Genomic DNA, 20,960 nt, shown 5'->3' on the forward strand with positions numbered 1-20,960 from the left:
AGGAAGCTATCAAATCTTACAAAAGTCAGATTTTCAAATTTCAGCTTCAGATTTACTGATGGCTTCAGGTAACAGGCTGGTAGGGTAGAAAAGGTAATAAGTTTAAGTGGGATGAGGCATTCTCTGCTGCACTGTGATTCTGACTGGGTGTTGAAAATACATGTAAATCTGCTGGCATAGGGAGGGGCAGATATTGGATTTGCTTTTTACCTCCTTCAGTCACTTGTTATCCTCTGGCTTTCATCACTGTCTGTTAGGATCATGCTGGCAAAGTTCTTGAGATCCCTGAAAGGAGCTGCTGGGGCAGAGATCTCTCCCCACTATTCCAGGGTGTGTTTCTGTTGTATTTGCATTGCCCTGAGATGAAGGAATGATGCATCTGACTCCATGTTCTCAGAAACCCAATTTATTATTTTATGATACTATATTATATTAAAGAATACTATACTATACTAAAGAATACAGAAAGGATACTTACAGAATGCTAAAAAGATAATAATGAAAACTTGTGACTCTTTCCAGAGCCCTGACACAGCTTGGCCCTGATTGGCCAGAGTGAAAACAACTCACACCAGAATCCAATGGAACAATCACCTGTGGGTAAACAATCTCCAAATACATTCCAAATGAGCAAAATACAGGTGAAGCAAATGAGATAAGAATTGTTTTCCTTTTCTCTGAGGCTCCTCAGCTTCCCAGGAGAAAAATCCTGAGTGAAGGGAGTTTTCAGAGAATGTGAATGCCGCATGTTTCTGCTGCTCTGAGTTTTGGATTGGAGCACAGCCCATGAACCCAGAGCTGTGCCAGCAGCTGAGCCAGCATGGACCCAGTGGGCTCCTGTGCTGCACCTCCCTGCCTGTGCTGGCCCAGCTCTGAGCCCATTTATTCCCACCCTCTGTGGAGCTCCTCTGACACCTCAGACCAGGCACTAGTCAAAGTCCATCCCTACACAGAGTTTTAGCTCTTTCTCTATAGAATTAAAAAGAGTAATATATATATTTCAACAACTATATGTCTCCCAAGGGCAAAATCTTTTAAATCTGGATACGACCGCCATATGAAAAGCTGCAGGAAGCTGGCCCTCAGAGATAATGAAATTCTGGGTTTTTGTGTTAATTGATGCAGCAGGAAAGTGGCCATTTGTACATATGCCTGCTGCTAACCTCCTACCCTGGGGATAATCATTTATAATTAGGCCAACCAGTTCCCTGTCAATAAACAAGTTAGAGAACTTTTCAAAAGGGTACTGTGATTATTATGATTTTGCTGTGAGCCAATTTTATCTATACATAGTTAAAAATTTGTAAAAACTCCACAAGACAAACCAGATAAGTATCTCTAGAGAGAGATGAGTCCTGATTGTTAACTTTTCTGCAGCATCTCCATACCCATGGAGACTACAGCTTTATAAAATGAAAAGTAGCAGATAAAGAGGCAGCTTGCAGTGGAGATTGAAGATTATTTTATTAATTTAAAAATTATAATGTCTTAAATTTTATCTGCTTAGAATTGAATGAATCAAACCATGATGCATTGAAGTATTAACAAGATTTCAATTAAACTTTGCCACGGTGTTCTTACTCAGTTCTTCTTTCCATTATCAGGTAGGAGGAACCCCTTTTATAATACACCTGTAAATGTTGGATCCCAATTGCCACGTTATAATGTGCTGATAACATAATGCAAATTCTGCAAAATATCTATAATTGAGTATTTGTGAGGCTTGATAACGGCTCCTCTAGTATTATACAACTTTAAATCTATATGGAAGTTATTTCTTAGCATTCATACTATTCTAACAGTGATTTCTATTTAATATTATACTCTATTTTGATTGTGTTTTATAATAAGGTGCAGCAGGATTAGTTATCAGATGATTCTTTATTTGCATAATGAGCTCCTTGAATTTCTGAATTTGGAAGCAATCATCCCAGAAACTTGTGTTTAAAAATACATAGTACCAGGAAAAGTGTAAAGGAAAATATTTCCTGGAATACAGGGTTGTTTGAAGCAGAATTTATGAATAATCATCTTCAGCCGGTTCACGTGCTGGTTGTGAACAAAATAATATATTTGATGGATGGAATATAGTAGTAAAAAATTCCAGAATGCTCATTTTAAATTGATCATCAAAGTGTTCACCTTTTCTGAACTCTTGCTTTAACCAACCAGTGTCCCTAATTCTCTCAGTATTTTTTATTTACATTACATTTTTTATTTATATATATATACACACACATACATAGACACATGTATATGTGTGTGTTATTTAGAACATATGTTTTTGTATATTCAATTAGGTATTTATGTACATATTGCACATGTTGTATGTACACATTAAATTTTTCAGTGTATAATTAGCAGCATTGGAAGTTTTTATGCAGACTGATTTATTTGTTCTGTAATAGCCAAATTTTAGACCCTGAGAATTTTCCACCTCTCTCCCTGAAGTCTGAGCAAAAGTTTCACACAGCTCACTTGTTAATTAGAGGTGCCATCTACTTCCTGAGGTAATTTATGTAGGCTGGCAGTCATTCTAATACCCAGCATATCCCCACAGCTGCTGGATCTAAATCCCCTGCAAACAGCAGTGTTAAAAATGAGTAAACCTATGTAATGTACCTGTGCCATTTACTGCACAGAATTGTTACCATAGAAAACCATTAATTTTAAATCTATTATACTTGAAGATTCCACTGTTAAGCAACCCCTCTTCCTCAAGGTCAGGTGCTGAAAGAATTCGATTCATTGTGAAATGCTCCTTTTTGTTTATTTGGGTGTGATTTTTCTGTTGAATATTGGCATTATTCTTCTAATTTCAGGGGCATAAGAAATATTACATATATACATATATATGTGTATATATATAGTACATATGTATATATCTGTACTGTACATATATGTACTATATATACACTATACCAATATAATTTATATACTATATTACACACACACATATATATAAATTATACTGTAATTTATATTTATATATATATAAAATACACTTATATATATATATATAAATTATACTATAAAATATATCTGCATGTCTACATATCTGAGGAGTTAGGCTTCTTGGACATTTGCTGTTGAATATAGGGCATGCCAGCCCCTTGTCACTTTGAATTTTGCCCTGTGTGATCAGTATTGATCTTTCATGTGCAGTTTCAGGGGCAGTAAAGCCCCTAATTTAAGGTCTCCATAAACAAACCTGCCTAAATCCTGCTGTTTAAAATGCTTCAGAGAAATGCTACTTCTGCAGCGGTTTCTGTAAACTTGTGTTTTGTCTGGATGATTGAAGTTTATGAGGTATTAGTAAAATGTGACAGTGCAATCTCACAGTTACTCCTATTTAGATTCATTTATTGAGGGTCGTGTGCCCTGATGTGGACGGACAGCCCCATTCCTGTGAATGCTCCTCTTGTTAATCTCAGGGACCTTGATCAATGATTTCTGCAATGGAAATTACAAAAGGTTTAGGGAGGAATCAGACTTCATTGCTCTTTCCCCTGTAGTGCTATCTCAACATCTCCTTGCCAGGCTCTGTGTAATAGGATGGGGAAAGGGTTTATTCTCCTTACTCATGTCAGGCAGATCCCTTTAAGTTTTCCCTGAGATATTGTCTTTCTTGCTCTGTTAAACCTCTAAGTCACTGATCTAACCTGATGGAACCAAATTTCCAGTGGAAAAGTACAGCTAGGAAAGGCTCCCTTCTGAAAATCAAATCCTTGACTGTGCAAGGTGAATTCAAAAGATAAAATCTCGTGGTTAGTGCACTGCATTAGGATTAGAAAAACTCAGTTTTTCTGGTCAGCTCAAATGCCTTTGGGTCAGACCCTTAAATATATGTGAGTCTAACACTGGAGTGAATGCATGCAAGATGCAGATTCTTGGAAACATTTTTTTTAATGATTTTGTAGTTCAGTAAATCAGAATAACAGGAGTCTATCCTAGAAATAGTTCTGCTCCTACCCTTGTAGAGGTGTTATGACCACAAGTATGTTCAAACAGGGGAGGGCAACAGAGAAAATCAGTCAGTCTGGGGAGGATCCACGTGCAAATTGCTGTGTGTAAGTCAGGCACCTTGACCAGGTTCCTCTACTGAATGATGGAGAGCAAACCCATAATTAATAATTTTGAATTGCTCAATTAGTTCACTCTTTAATTTAGAAGATGGCATGCAGTTGATGTGAATGTTTAAAGATTTCCAACTTGGTAGAAGATGGCCTTGAGACTTTTTAAAGAGGTCTCAGAGACAGCAGGTACCTTTCTGAAACAACACAATGCTAGGGGAGGTTTCTAAAGTTTAAATAAACATCTGACCTCGAGAGTTTTTCACCCAAACTGAAGTCACAAACTTCTCTGCCTTCATTAGTGTTTTGTAGCTGTGTTTAGCCATCCAATGTTCGAATTAAGGATTTCTTGTCACAGCAGAGCTTGCAGCCTGGGAACACGGTCCAGGGGAAGCGGAGCATGACTAAAACTCTGGCAGACAGATTATTGGCTGCTGGTGGCAGGAGGAAGTCTCTGAACTAAGAACCCTCAATAAACACAGACAGCCTGAACACGGCTGGGGCAGGGAGACTGAAAGCTCTGAACCTCATCTGGGGGCAGGAGTTAAAGCCTGAGAGCTGCAGCTGAATATTCCTTTACTCAGACCATGGATTTTTGATCCAGACACACAGCAGCTAAAATAAATCCTGGAGCAGGCAATCAGCTCATGATTGCACATCTGCTGGAGATCTCAGTCGTGTCTGTAGGAACCAGCCAATGGTGATGGATGGTTATGTTCCCTCTCTGTGGGATCTGCTGCCCAAGGAGCTGCTTGAATCCCTGCACATCAGGGAGCGCAGGATCGGCCATGTCAGCTGTGCCTGCTGCTCTGAGACAGCTTTTGAGGTGCTGCTGGAGTTGTTCTGCCTCACTCAAAAAATAGGAAATGGAGGCCTGGAGAAATCCTTTTGTGCCTGGTGTCTTGACTTACTGAGGAGGCATTTGGGAGAGTGGTGAGGGAAGGAAGGAGACTGCAGAAGTTTTTGGTCGAGGCAGTGCTGTGGAAAGCTGAGGTTTTTGATACAGTGTGTAAAAGCACGTTTTAGCAGTTTGTACAGATAAGCTGTTCCGTTTGTGTTGTAATGGTAGATGGCAGCAAAATGCAACTACTGCTAAATTTCAGGGCCAAACTCTTGATAGTTTTCTTGTCCTTCTGGGAGTTTTGAAACACTCCAATAAGAGTTTTTGTTGTCGCTAACATGGGGCAGCACAGGGTGAAAATTTTCCTTAGGCTTTTACACGCAACAAGATACACTGAATTAAAAAACTGCAATGTCAGTCATATTAATTAACCCTGAATTTGCTATCAGTCAGGAATTTCAGTAACTGTGCTTTAGCCTCACCTTTCTCTAGGAAGATTCAGCCACATCTCCCTCCCTTGCATGGGCTCTGGGCTGTTGGGCCACAGACCACTCTGTCCCAGCAATGTTGGCCTCAGTAAATTGATTCTGGGATCAGTAGCAAGTGCCCACTTACTTGTGAGAAGTTCATTGTTAGTCCTGACACAAACCAGAGAGTAAAATATATTTCAGCTTCACACCCATAAAACGTTGCTGCTGACCTCCTGGTCTCATATGTAAGAAATCAATGCTGGCTTCATTAATTTGGAAATTGTTGTGTTTTCCCCTTTTCTGAAGTCCCTATGAAAGTTTTATGCCAAGAGAAGGTTGTGCTCTGCTTGTAATTGAATTCCTGGTGAATTATTTAATTCAGAATATCTTAGAGTAAAGCAGCCCATAAACTATATTTTCCAAACTGATCCTGCAAAACAGAACAGATAACGTCTGTAGATTGCAGCACTTTGCTGCTGCAATACAAATCTGTCTGCAGAGCATGTAATGGCACAACCACTTGGACAAATGCATCTTCCCAGGCATGCTGAAGGGAAATTGCATAGGGAATTGGACAACAAATATAGACAGAATGCAATCTTTCACATCATTAGTAATAGACACTTTCTGTGTCTTGTGATTTTCATCAGATTGTGAGTCTTCATAATTAGGAAGAGATTTGCAAAGATATGAAATAACCAAAATAAATTAGGTGAAGAGACACAAATGGAAAAGCAATAGTCTTGATTTAAATAATAATTTTTTCTCATAGTTTGGCTAATTTACTGAGGCAAATTACATGATGAACATATTATACTGATTTCTTCTGTACTAGAATTTTTTCTTCTGGGATTTGCTAAATGTTTGTGTATTCCTGTCCTGCTGTATACAGAAATATTTAAGAATAGGCTGCAGCACTGACATCTTTCCTGTTATCATTTATATTGCAATAACATCTATTGCCTGCCTTCTGATGCAGATGCAGGAAATGTTTCAAGTCCACCCTGTAACAAAAATATAGAATCTAAATAGAATTTTATGAAAATCGAGGTGTTTTGTGAAAAATGAGGTTTTGCAACCATTTATTTTTACTTATCACCTGCCCTCTTTCTTTGGAAAACAAACCATATGGTTTTCAGCTTGCAGGAAAGATGCAGACCAGCCTCTGTTGAGGCAGGCTGCCTCCAAAAAGTTCTCCTTGGGTGGCTCAACATCTTTGCTAATCACTAGCAGTCTTGGTTTACCCCATAGTGAGACGTTGTCTGGTTTAGTTGAGTTTGAATGTTTGTTCAATTATGTTTTGTTGTTTTTTCTGGGCTCGGACTCCACAGATTTATATGAGTGTCCTTGAGTCAGTCATTCCTGCTGTCTGGGCTATGTAGAAATAGCAGTTGAAGATGAAGTTCAATAAGTCCCAGCTGAACATGAGCCATCAGAGTGCCCAGGGGGCCACAAAGGCCAATGGCTCCTGGCCTGGATCAGGAATGGTGTGGCCAGCAGGAGCAGGGAGCTCATCCTGCCCCTGTCCCTGGCACTGTGAGGGCACACCCTGAGTGCTGTGTCCAGCTCTGGGCCCTCAGCTTGGGAAGGACCTTGGGACACTGAGCACATCCAGAGAGAGGGGCTGGAAACACAAACCCTGAGAGGAACCCGTGAGGGACTGGGGGTGCTCAGCCTGGAGAAAAGGAGACTCAGGGGTGCCCCCATCGCTCTGCACAGCTCCTGAAAGGTGCCTGTGCTCAGCTGGGGCTGGGCTCTGTCTGCAGGAACTGACACAGCCAGAGCACACAGCCCCAAGCTGTGCCAAGGGAAGTTTAGGTTAGATGTCAGAAAGAAATTCTTCACAGAAAGAGTGATTGGGCACTGGAATTGCCTGTCCAGGGAGGTGGTGGAGTCACTGTCCCTGGATGTTTAAAAAAAGGCTGAATGTGGCACTCAGTGTCATGGTTTAGTTGATAAGGAGGTGTTAGGTCATAGGTTGGACTAGATAATCTTAAAGGTCTTTTCCAACCTAGCTCATTCAGTAATTCTGTGATTCATCTCTCATGTGGCTCTCAGAAGAGGTCTTTTCCCTCTACTGTCTCTCAGTCACAGTGTCTTGTCTGAGAGGATGCCTAAAATGCTGTGGAGTCTCTGCAACAGTCACACTCTGGGTACTGACACTTCTGGCATGAATTTCTCAGGCCACAGGAGGAATTTTGCCCTTGTAAAAGCACCTGCTTTGAGTCTGTTCTGTTGTCCCACAGACACCAGAGGAGATGCACTGGTGAGCTCTCATGCATGGCATCCTTTTGGCTGGGGGGGCTCCCTGGGGCTGTGTGTAGCTCCTGTGCCAAGCAGGGGTTTTACTGGAGAGCTTGGTCTGTTGTACTGGTAATATCTTTTACAATTTGTGCTACAGCAGTGCCCAGAGGGTCACAATCTGACAGGGCACACTGTGCCAGGCAGAGCTCGGGCACGGTGGAGATACATTTACAATTAAATTGAGCTAGTTAAAAATGGCACCTTCTCTTGTGTGCACAGCAGAGAGAAGGGTTCTCCTAAGCCAGCTGGGATTGCCCATCTTTCTTAATCATTAGCCCAATTTTCAGTATCAGTGTACAAATGGTCACAAGAGAGTGGCTCTTGGGACCCCAGGAGGGGATGACATTGTCATTTAAGGGTGAAGTTCAAAGCACAGATGAAATGCTTTAGGATCCTGAACCAAGGGCCTGATTTTAAATATAAACCTGCCCAGTATGAGGTGAGAAAGTCCATGGAGTTCAAAAATTTAAGCCTTCTCAGTGAAGAAACCCATCTGCACCATCCCCATGGCCATCAGTCCCCCTTTGGTGGCCTAGAGGGACAGCCCTTGATGTCCAAGCTATGTGTCTTGTGGCATGGCAGAATGCAGCCTGGGTTTCCAAGTATTAATTAAATGCCCAGTGAACTGGAACAACAAAATAGCAGCTGAAGATGATGCAGATTTATTATCTTTTTTTTTTCTTTTTTTTTGTTTAGCTATCTAAATGACAGATAGGAGCTGCAATTCTCTAAGGCCATGTGATAACTGAATGACAACGTGAGAATTCCTTCTGTTGCGGAACAGTTGTCTACAAAAATTCACTCATGATTTCACTGATTGTTTTGGAGAGCTAGATGAACACATTAATAACACTGAAATCGTGGTTAGAATCCATTACGACCCACTGAGTTTAACCATTGGGTGTTGCATCCTTGCCCTAGCAATTTATTTAATAATGTTTTCCCACCTTGCAACTTACTGCATCATCCCAAATCATCTGCTTGATATGGTTGTTTCAATTGCTCAGCTGGCTCTTGCTAGTGTAATTTAACATTTTCATTAGCTCAGTAAAAGAAAGAATTTAAGGATTTTTATGTTTCAAAGGCGTGATGTGTGTCATGGTGGGAATCAGGTAGGAATTACTATTCTTTAATGAATACTTTATGGATTCTGTAAAGTAATTACATAGTGTAATTAAATTATTTGAATTTCAGTTTCTAACTTTGTTTCCTGAATAGACTTAATTTGATCTTGGGGTAGGGAATAAGTTTCTTTCAGTTAAGCCCTCTGTAGGCAGAATAGAGAATATGTCATTTGCACATAGGTGGCTTGGGACTTCATGGGAAAGAAAACCAAAGAACTTCCTTGTTTTGATCTATTCTCTGTTTGATGGCTTGTGTTCAGCATGGGGAAGCTGCATAATTGCCATCAACTACTCACTGAATTAGCTTGTTTGAAATCTTTTCCAGTAATTTATTCTGCAGCTGCTAGCAGCAGACTCGTAGGTGAAGCAATGTTTGTGCTCAGTTTCACAACAGGAGTTTCCATTTACCAGAGCCATGCAAGGACATGCTCCTTCAGACAATTCTGCACATGTGGGGATGCAAACATGAGCTAAGCATTTGCAGAAGCTGATCAATTAACTCTTACTGAGGCAAACTGACATGGAACTCAGCGGCCACTTGGTTATTAGTGTAGCACTTGTGCTTTGGCCATTTCTGGCCCTTTTTCACCCTCTTTTTGGGACAATTCAAGGTGAAACTTCACGAATTCAAAGATTACCAATATTTTTGTTAATTTTTCTGGGTAAAAAGTAAATTATTTCTATCTTGCTTAGGCCTGAGTTTTTCCTGTTGGCTAGTAGGCCTTTTCAGGACATCAATTTTCTTTTGCAGAAAATTCATTACAGTTCCTTAGAGGACCCTGTTTTGCCACAGCCCATGGCCCAGCAGGTCACACAGACCCCTGGACTTTTGTACTGATTGTGTGACTGTCTTAAATGGTTATGAAAATTAACCAGCTCTGTATTAACCATCTTTTAGGGTAAAAGAGAACTTTATTCAGGAAACCCAGAGTAGAAGCTTAGGAACTTACATAATTGATAGTCCCTAGTCACTGAATTAAAGCATGGGCACAGGTTTGGAGATGGAATTAAACAGATGTTCTGATGTTTTAGAATTTCCTTCTTTTCTTGCATGGAATTACAAGTCAGCTTGGAGTCCTCACTGTGCAGTGTCTGAACCTGAAGTCTTGGTTCAGATCCATCTTCTCACTGTGCTTAGAAGCAAATAAAAAAAAAAATTCATGACTTATTGAAACAGTTAGGAGGCCTGACCCTGTAGTTAAACAGCCAAGGTATGAGTATATCCCTGAATGTCAGAGAATGACCTGTATTTCTGAAGGATGGAACCAGCAGCAGAGTTGTGCACTCTCTGAGGAGCTGGCCAGTTATTTACTGCAGAGCCTGCACCTTCCCTTCCAGAAAAAGGAGGGCATTTAAACCCTTCAGTACAAACAGCCCAGCTTTTTCATGGAAAATTAAATAATCATGTTTTGAGGGAAGATGGCTTCTTTAATTTTTTCCTTTTTTTTTTCTTTAAGAGTTTTAAGTAGGCAGCCCAAATGAATATGTTCTCTAATTCAAGTCTTAAAAATGAGACTGTGCTCAAGATGGACCATAAGAGAATGCAACCTGCCAGCTTAATTAAGTTTCTGGAAAGCTTCTAGGCAAAATTAATATATGTGGATGAAAGCCAAAATCAGCCTGACTGAACAGATTTTAGCTAGCACACCACAACTCTGAAAAACACAGGAACCTTAAAGAATGGAGCCTAGCAATATTAATTACAGTGGTTAGAGAACTGTCTATCCTTTTTGTGGATGCCAATCTGCATTTATTGTTGCTTATATCCAAGCCAGTACAGTTATCAGAACAATCTTAGAGTTAAATTAAAAAATTAGAAAATGATTTGCCATAATTTTCTGCTTCAAACTCTTATTAAACAGCAGTTGATGAAAATAGAAAGTTAGATTTACTCAAATAGCCTCAGTGTGAAACTGAATTAGTTCATAATGCAATAAAGACCTGTGATATTAATGTTCTTTATGAACATGAACTCCTAACTTGGCCTTTATCTTTCATAGAGAAGGATCTCTGCATTAAACACTTTCTGACTCTTGTCAGCAGAGACTGTTCCAGAACACTTGGAGCCTTCAGCAGTGCTTCACGAAGGCTGCATTAACTTGCCACAAAGAGAAGAAAACACAGAATTTTCTGCTCTTTGATCCCCTAATTCTTCATGTCCATGCTTTGCCATGGTGATATCTCTACTGCAATCCTGTGTACTCCCCTGCTTTAATTTGCAGCGTTACAGTGGAGGTGATGTGGCAGAGATAGGTCACAGGAGCACAGAATCAGCTGAGCTGGAAGGGACCCACGAGGATCATTGAGTCCAAGGCCTGGCCCTGCACAGGACAGCCCCAAGACTCACACCCTGTGCCTGAGAGCATTGTCCAAATGCTGCTTGAGCTGTGCCAGGCTTGGTGCTGTGACACTGCCCTGGGAGCCTGTGTTTTAGCTCAGCTCAATCACAGAGCTCACCTGTAGGAGCATCGAGGGGTAGCATGGTCGGGATGGACAGAGACAGAGATCTCTGCAGCCAGGGCTGGAACTTGGGGTTTATTGCAGAGGGCCTGGGTGCAGGGCCTGCTGGGATTTGGGGTTTATTGCAAAGGGCCTGGGTGCAGGGTCCTGCTGGGATTTGGGGTTTATTGCAGAGGGCCTGGGTGCAGGGCCCTGCTGGGAGCTGCCAAACACGGCTCAGAGCAGGACTGAGAGAAGAGAGGGCGAGAGAGGATTGAGAGGGTAAGAGAGCAAAAGGGGTCAGGGAGTAAGAGGCAAGAGCTAAGAGAGCGAAGTTCCTGTTACAATACAATAAATCTTCTTCTGTGTTGAATATTCTAATTCTCACTAACCAATCTAGTACAAGATATAAATTCTATAGCATTCCATACAGCCTGTAAGAATCACTACATTACCATACTGTGCTACATTTTAAACCCTAAAAACTTCTCTTTAGACCCCTTCTGCCAAGCTGGCAGGGTCTGCTCTGACCCTTGGGCCTGTCTGCAAGCAGAGGGGGTTGTTCCATCAAAAGGGGATTACCAATGGTCACACCATTGTTTTCTATTTGTTCAGTAACTGAGGGATCTCAAAGCTTGCTTTCATTTCAATCTCGCTTGTAGTCTCCATATTCTCAAAATCTTCTGCCAGACAATCATATTTATAAGGCTTTCCTGTTTCATCTTCCCCAACACTCATGCTGATGTCTTTGCTGACCCCACTGCCTGCAGAGGGAAACTCATCCCAGGAAAAAGGCCAGCACCAGGACACATTTGTCTCTTGCATATTTTCATATGTCATTGGGCAGCTCTGGTGAGCAGCCATGGGAAATGCACACACTGGAAGTACAGGATTGCCCTGCATTATGTGCATGTGGTGGTAATTCAAGAGAAACCAATTAACTGATGTCAATGCAGAGCAGAGACATTCTGGTGTTTTAATTGCCCCCCTGAAGGAAGGTAAACATTGCCAATCTCTCTCCTGTTCCATGAAATATTTCCTTTCCTGTAAAAAGGGCTTTCACAAAAGCTCTGTTTCTCAGTGCACAGTGCTCTGAAATGCTGCTTTGCTGCAACTGCTTTCGCCAAGGCTCTCCTGGAAAGGTGAAGAGGCCTTTGAGTAGCACCCCCATGGCATTTCTCAAGAGTGTTTTTGATGACAAAGGTCACTTAGAAAATTTCTTTGAAAACATCTTGGTACCAGAAATTTTATTTTCTTCTGCTTTTCCTTTGAATTGTGGCTACAAGTCAGAACCTGGCATTCATCAAGTTGAAAACAGTAACAGATTGACCCAATTTTCTCCTGCCATCAGCAGGCTGTAATGCTTAAAAGGTGACCACCCATGAATTGTCTGTTCCTACAATTGTGCCCTGTCACCCAGCAGTGGCAGAGCCTTGTCCAGCTGAACCAGGTAGTTTCAAAACAGCAGAAAACTGGAACCTGCTTACCTATCTGATATAGTGCTTGCTTGGATTTCCTAACATCTTAGTAATGGGCTCTTAAGCACTCACTGTCTGACAAATGAACACAATAGAATCACAAAAATTTCCTTTCCTCGCAACATTATGCTGAAAGTAGAGGCCCAATTGACCACTCTGACAGTTCAGCAGATTTAGTGGTGCCAAATTGTTCTGCAACTGACACAGAGAAATTTTGCTCAGATTTATGGTTCAACTCTAAAAAGGCTTCAAATAGGTTTTGAAGCAACAAAGATATATTTTCCTTTCAAAGCCTTGTATCACCTTCTGGAGTACCAAGGTAATACTTGCACATCATGTCTGATCCCTCTTGCTTTTTCTGGGCATTAGTGTATCAATTGTTATGAATAATATAGGAAGGATACCTGTTTCCAAAGAAGTCTATTGCAAAACTCCTACTGATTTCAAAAGGAGAGTCCTCTCCCTAAGCTCAGATCAAGCAGCTATGGCAGTACCCTGGATTTACTAGCACATTTATAAATGTGTGAGCACAAATACCAAACCCATGACATTATAGAATAATGTTAAAAAGGAGAGTCTGGTATTTTTATCTCAAAATTTCTAATCAACTTTCATTAAGATTAATGGAACTTCATTTTCCTCGTGTTCATGTCACAGCTGGTTTTAAATCATGTCTGTTATGTAGCCTGACAATTTTTCATGCAATTATCTTCCAGGAATTAGTATATCTGAACAGTAAACTATTAACAAAACAGGTGTTGATCTATATCAAAGTAAATGTAAAATATGCTTTAAGTCTGGTTATTTAGATATTTTGCTTATGATTTGAGGTTATTTAAAAACCAGAAAGAATTTTGAGCTTGGACTCCTCTCATTATGCTGTATTTTAAGGGTTTTTTTGATTAGAGAAGGTTATATGTGGAGTTCCATAAAAGCATACATAAAAACATATAACCTCAAACATAAGAGCAAATTAATTTAGACAAAATGGAATTATTTATCCCTGAGGTACATTGGTGGCAGTAAGCCAGTTGCTGATTTGGACCATCCTGTTTTGTATTTTTACTTGGAAATGGTTTCCCTTCGGAAAAGGCTTACTCCATGTTGGCTGTGTGGTGGTGCCTTTGGGGAGCTGCTCTCTGCACATTTTGGGGGCTGAGATCTGCAATTCAGTAATGCTCAGGATTGCAGCTTTTGCATGGGAGATTTCACCAGCTGGTTGAGGCAGCTCCACTGTTCTTAATCCTTGTAAACATAAATGGATATAAATATTGGGGAATACATTATTTCTGCAGGGAGAAATAAGCTTCAGGCACAACAGTCACAGTTATAAAGCATCAGCAGCTTTCATGAGAGAAATGTTCCTAGTTTTCCACATACATTGTTTATGTATGTTTATGTTTATGTATTGCTTGTGTGCTCCTTCTTCCTTTGACATCAGTTTTGCCTTTGGTTTAAATGAGAGCTCTATGGGACATGGACAACTTTAGCCAAAACTTTTTCACATTTCCTTCCTTCATGCTAACAACTCTGAGCTTCCAGCACTTGGATCAAGGGCTTTGAGCAGTTCCTGTAACTTTTCTGCCTCTCTCCATCTCTTGGATACATCATCTGTGCTCAGTAGCTCATATGTAGTTGGATGCCTTTAATGGTCCATGTCTGAAAGTTCTGAATTTTGGACAAAGTTTAGATTCCTGCCATCTTTTTAGCCCCAGGAAACTGAAATGCTGAAATTCAGAAACGCCAGACATTATCCTAAATGCACTTCTGAGGTGATGATAGAGCTCATATTGTTTCTCTGGAAAGCACTGATGTTTCTACTCAGTCAGAGAAGATTAAATATTGCCTAATAGTTGTAAAGTTCTTTGAAGGGTAAATGTGCTATACAAATGATACATTATTTATAATACTACTACAATATGCCTCAAGAAATAATCATGGAACTTAATAAGAAATTAATTTTCCCTGGATTTTTTTTTCAACATCCCATAAAAGTTAATAGAAAATTACAGTCCTGCACTTAGAGTCTAACATAATGATTCTAAAGACCTATAGAAAGGACATATTGCTCCCTTTAGAGAATCTTATATGAAGCTTCCTATAGACTCTTGCAAGTTTCATCTCCTTCAAAGTTTGCAGGGTTTAGTCTGGGGGGTTTTGGTGGCCCTTGTTTATTTATTTATCTTTTTCAATACATAAAATGAGAGCTTATTAATTCAGGAACCTGTTTTTCATGTGCTTTCTGAAATTGCCAAACCAAAAAATTAAAGGATTCTTATGCTCTACAGAAGAACAGCATTTGCAATCAGACTTCTACAGAGAAAAGAGAAATTTCATTTTACCTGTCATTTCTGGCACATCAAGAGCTGTTACAATGTGTTTAAAATGCATTTACATGGAGTTAGTTAACATAAATTCTTTGTAGAACCTTTGATGCTGGTGTTGCTAAGTGGCATTTTGCTAGTCAGCATTAGTCTCACACATTTTCACAAAGCATAAAAGCAAACATATCAATTTTATTTTTTTTTGCTATAATTTCCATTTTTCTGTCTTCTCTTTTTGTATATTTTGTATTTTGCGTTTCTATTTTATGATTCCTTGACTGTTTTTCTCCTCTTCTCCTACTTGTTAACATAAAAATATTTTATTAACAAGACATAATATTGCAAAAACTTTTTATTACCTTTGTAAAAAATATCCAAGGCAGTAAAATATCAGATAGAAGATACTGTTTTAGCAAGGTTTCATCTTCAGGACTGACTTAGTTTGATTTGCCCTGACAGAGCTTGCTTCTTTAATCAAAACAATCCCAAATTACATTTGAAATTCAAGGAGCTGGCTGAGTAGAATTAGGAGCAACTACTTTACATTTCTTATGAAGTTGAGGGACTATTAAGCAGTACTTCATTAATTTCAGTTCTTTGTGAAAAGTCATCAGCCTTGAGACTATTGTCACAGCAAAGAATTTGAGAAGTGCAAATACTCGGAACACCCTGTGGAGAGTTTCTGTCCTTTGGTTTTATGGGTGTCTGGGGATCTATCAGCATTTCTTTTGCCCAGCTTCAAATAATTGAACCCCATTTTGTGGCGTTCTATCAGCATTTCTTTTGCCCAGCCTCAAATAATTGATCTTTGCCTTCAGTAACCACCTCCCCAGAGCTTGGTGCAACAAGCAGCTCCCAGAGGCCTGAGAGGAGAGAAAAGGGAAACAAAAATAGTCAAAACAGCTTCCACTTAGATAAGAATGAGCTTTTGGAAATAAGGGATGTGCTGTGGAATGTACAGATGAGCTAATCCCAGCATTTGCCAGTCAGTACAGAGAGCCCTGTCTGCAAAGGGAGGAACAGCCTGTCACAGGGCATTTCCAGGGGCAGGAAAACAGGAACAGCCTGTCACAGGGCATTTCCAGAGGCACTGTGGCACTAAGGGAGCCTGGACAGGAGGGATCTGTGGGGCTGGGGTGAGCTGTGGGGTGTGCTCAGCTTCTCAGGCAAGGCAGGCTCTGCCTGTGCTGGGATGGACACAGCAGTGAGCAAAGAGAGCCTCTGCAAACTCCTGGGCTCTGGAGCCTGGGACACAAGGTCCAGGGCAGGTGTGTCCCCCTGTTCTTCTAGGTTCTTCTAAGCCTTCTGATGTTTACATTCTGGTAATGAACTTTCTCACACAGTTTTATGTAAATAATTATTGTTTTACATTCTTTTCTAGAAGAGGAGAAATTTGATGGACTGTTGGTTTGTCCAGTATCATTGAAGAAGTGGCACTGTCATCCTCCAATCCGCTGTCACTTTTGAAAATCTATAAATGTTGAAGTCAAAAATGAAACTACCCTTCTATTTAGCTTGGAAATTCCACTGTCCATGTTGTTTTATTTCATGTCCTAGAGTGCCCCAGGTAGGGCTTGGAAGGTTTGGAAGGAGCAGCCTGTGGGAAGCACCCTCACAGCCTGCTTTGTCCCCTCTCTGTGAGGAGGAGTATGGAGGAAAGAAACTTTCCTCAGCTTTCCTCTGACTGCTGAATAAAGCCACAATATTCAATATCTTTATTAAGACAAGATCTTCCAAAAAATTTGGTTTTTGACCAGTCAAAATTGTTATGTGTCCTGATCTTTCCCTGCTTCAGGCTTGTGGGAAGCTGAAATTCCTTCATAGATTTTAAACTCAAGGAAATAAAAAAATTATTTTCTTTAGAGAAACAGCTCTTTTGCCTGTATTTCTTTTATTCTTTTACTTGACTTTAGGTTATGATTTTGCTTATAGCATATTCCTGCAATTCCTTCAGTCTTATTTAATCTCTCATGTGTAATTTAGGAAAATCTCTCATATGCAAATAATGTAACAAGTGCAAGACAAAACTTGACTTCTGCTATTATTGAAAGGCCTTGTCAGTCAAGAATTCTTGTGCTTTTTTTTCTGAAAGAGCTGCACTATAACAACAATTTTGTAATTTTCAACAGGGAGAGATTTTTCTTTACAGAAGCAGCTGGGAAACCAGATGGAACGTCTGTGTTTCTTTTTTTTTTAAATCTTTTTTCCTTCTTGCTTTAACTAAGTTCTCAGCCATTAGAGCTTGTTCCTCTCCTTGGAAAAAAGATGTGGTTGTTTTATTCTCAGCATGAGACTTGAACACTTCCTCCTCTTTTAGGGATTCCTGTTGTGCTGCAGAGCTGCTGGGTCAGTGCTGGGTTTGTTCACCTCTTGGAACAAATGCACACAGTGTTCCATGTGGTACCAGGTGGTCACAAAGGATGTGTGTAGGAAACAAATGGGAGTCAAATTCTGACTGAAGAATACTCCAAACTGACCTTTTTGCAGGATGGGCTCCGAGTAGAGGAGCATGTCCCAAGCCTTTACCTGAAATAAAATTATTTCTCTCTTCTAACCATTTTGTGGCTTAGAAGATGTGATCAGACTTGTTCCACTTGGTTCCTCCAGCTCCCTAACTAAACAGAGGGAATTGCATTTCAAGTGTGTGCTCTCACTCAAATGGTTTCCACATTTTCCATTTTCAGAACTAGCACACCATTCTCAGTCTCAGCCACAATTTAAAGTTGGTTTTTCTTTTTCATGGTACCAGTTGAGTCCTAAACCTTTCATCTTCCCCCACTTTGATATGTCAGTGAAAATTTGGAAAGCAAAAGTGTGTGTATACACTTACCTGTCCTGGTGAAGCTAAATGGTACCAAAGTCTCAGTAGTGAGTATTTGTGTCATATTTAGAACTTCAGGTGTTTCTGGCTCTGATATTTCTAACTTAGATTTGCTACAAGAGTCTTTTCAGTCTTAATATGTAAACATATTGTTTCCTGATAGAAGTGCCTCTGCTGTCCTCCAGCCAACTGTAAAGTCAAACTGAGCAAATCTTCCTTCAGAATTTTGAAGTTTGATAGAAGTGTAGAAAATGAGGAGTTACTGCTTAAATGATTTAAACTTTATTCTTCTATTAATACAGTTCTGCAAGAAACTGACATTTCTGGTAGCCTTTCATTTAAGATGTTTTCCCTGTGGAACTCTTTATTGTACAACCTGTGAGGAAGTGATTTTGCTGGTTTTAATTCAGCTCATATAATTTGTTCTTCATAGCAGGGGATAGCTGCTATAATTTTGAAGAAGTAGTATGAAAGAGCATCCTCACTTCACATCTTGCAGTGCTATTCAGCAGGGATCCTTTCAGAAGATACACACTCTTCTTTGCCTGAGGCATCAATCTTAAAAGTAAATTAATAAACAAATATTTATTGTATCTCAATAATTAACTTAGCTTTAATTATCATCACCACACAGTTTCTCATGTTCCTTTTCAAGCATCACCTCCTTTGGCCTTTTAATTTCTACCATGTTAAGCCATATGCCAACCCTTTTAAGTTATTCCAACACCTCCTCTTTTACTAATGGGCTCTTTTCTGACATCAGCATGACACTGACACAAAATAGCTGCCGGTGAGATGTGAATTCAGCTGTGATCATCAGCAGGTGGAGCAGGTGTGGTCAGGCTGATTTTTGTCTCCATGGGAAGAGCTTTGAAAAATCCTCCTCTCCTTTTTGTTGGTCAGTTTTTGGTTCCATCAGAAGCTGCCATTTCTGGGTGATTAACCCAGGACCTGATGTGTGCCAGGTAAATGTGTGGGTGCTTGTGGCAAGCACCACTGCTGTCTCTGGAGATCCTGCATTTCTGTAGGGCAGTGCCACAGGGGGGACAGAATGGGAACATTTGGGAGGTTTCCAGCGTTGTGCATTTCTACAGAAGTGGATGTGAGGGGCAGCATGCTTTGGGCAGGGTGTCCTGCAGCTCCTGAGACACCCCAGGGATGTTAGAGCCTTCCCTCAAGGGAGAATTGCTTTTGATCATTATCTCCTTAGCAGGAAACAATGCAAAAACTCATTCCATGCCACCAAGGGCACCGCCCTATTCAGAGTTTGAGCATGATGCTTTTCCTTGAACTTGACAGAAGTGAATCAAAAGCTGCTTATTCACTGTTGGTTAATCTTGCAACCTTGCCCACTGAAATCTGTATCCTCTCCCCTTTCACCAAGGCCATCAATGTTTTATCTGCCTGGAAATATGCCAGGTTGTGTTAGCTTATTTTTTTTTAATTTTTTATTTTGCTGTGGAAGGTGCAGATGGCAGGATATTTATTTACCTTGACTGACTTAGGAGGGTGCAATATAGGACACAGGGCTTTCAGTTTTGCTGTTTTAAAGGCAGAGAGCAAAACAGCAGAGATGCTGTTCTGCCAGTCAAGGCAACTTCCCAAATGCCATCCGCAGATAAAAAGATCACTGACATATCTGAGCAGAACAATATGTCTTGGCATTGCTCCTTGCCCCTTGTTTAAGAGCCAGATGGTAAATGTTGCCTTGCCAGGGTTCTATGTAGCAAAGAGGGGAGTTATTTCGCTAAGGAAATGGCAGGCGTGTCAGAATCAATAGCTTTGGAGAGCTCACAGTCCGTGCCTGCTCCTGACACATCGAGGGAGGCAGAGGAGGGTGAGCAGGAGCAGGGCACTCACAGTGAGAGGTGATTCTGTTCTTTAGGGTGAGCAGGAGCAGGGCACTCACAGTGAGAGGTGATTCTGTTCTGATGGGTGAGCAGGAGCAGGGCACTCAGTGAGAGGTGATTCTCTTCTATAGGGTGAGCAGGAGCAGGGCACTCACAGTGAGAGGTGATTCTGTTCTATAGGGTGAGCAGGGCACTCACAGTGAGAGGTGATTCTGTTCTGTGAGCAGGGCACTCACAATGAGAGGTGATTCTGTTCTATAGGGTGAGCAGGGCACTCACAGTGAGAGGTGATTCTGTTCTATAGGGTGAGCAGGGCACTCACAGTGAGAGGTGATTCTGTTCTATAGCGTGAGCAGGGCACTCACAGTGAGAGGTGATTCTCTTCTATAGGGTGAGCAGGAGCAGGGCACTCAGTGAGAGGTGATTCTGTTCTGATGGGTGAGCAGGAGCAGGGCACTCACAGTGAGAGGTGATTCTGTTCTATAGGGTGAGCGGGAGCAGGGCACTCACAGTGAGAGGTGATTGCCTGCGAGCAGGGCAATCTCCTAACCATGTTTGCACAATTCTGCCTTCTGCTCAGTGCTCAGAAGGAGCTGCTGGGAGGTCGATCACAGCACTTCATACCTCTATGCAGTGTCTCCAAGCTCTGGTGGCAGAGGCAGGTTGGCATTGCCTGCTCCTGGCTGTGGGGATGCAGCTGCAGCGGGGCTGCAAAGCTGCTGGTTGTTCCCATTGTTTGTGCAGGTGTGAGGGTCCGACCTGTGGAGAGAGATTCAGCCACACCTGTCTGGACTCGGTGATTTTGACATGAGGTCAGCAGTGTGGGAATCCATAAAATCAGAGGGTTTTGGGAAAGCTGCAAGAGGCAGGCCTCAGAGACAGCAGAACTGTGATTGGACCTAAGCAGTAGCCATGAGATTGGACAGCAGAAAAATTGTGCAAGAAGGAGAAAAGAAAGGACAAATAGAACAATGATCTGTGTATTAATGCTTGTCTAGAATAACTCCCTAAGCTTTTGCTTGGTGTGATTGGTCAAAAAACTTATTTTATAAGTTGTAACATTAAGTTCTTGGTCTTCTGCCTGGGATGTGAGCTGCTGGCATCTTCCCATTGTCATAACCATGTAATGAGAGTGATGCTGAAAAATAAAACAGCTCAAGGCAAGTTCCACAGCAGCCCCATCCCATTTGTGATTTGCACACAGCCCCCAGGTGGTGATAAGCAGCTCTGCTGCAT

The sequence above is a fragment of the Zonotrichia leucophrys genome, chromosome 4A, assembly GCF_028769735.1.
Source record: "Zonotrichia leucophrys gambelii isolate GWCS_2022_RI chromosome 4A, RI_Zleu_2.0, whole genome shotgun sequence".
In the NCBI taxonomy this organism is placed as follows: Eukaryota; Metazoa; Chordata; class Aves; order Passeriformes; family Passerellidae; genus Zonotrichia; species Zonotrichia leucophrys.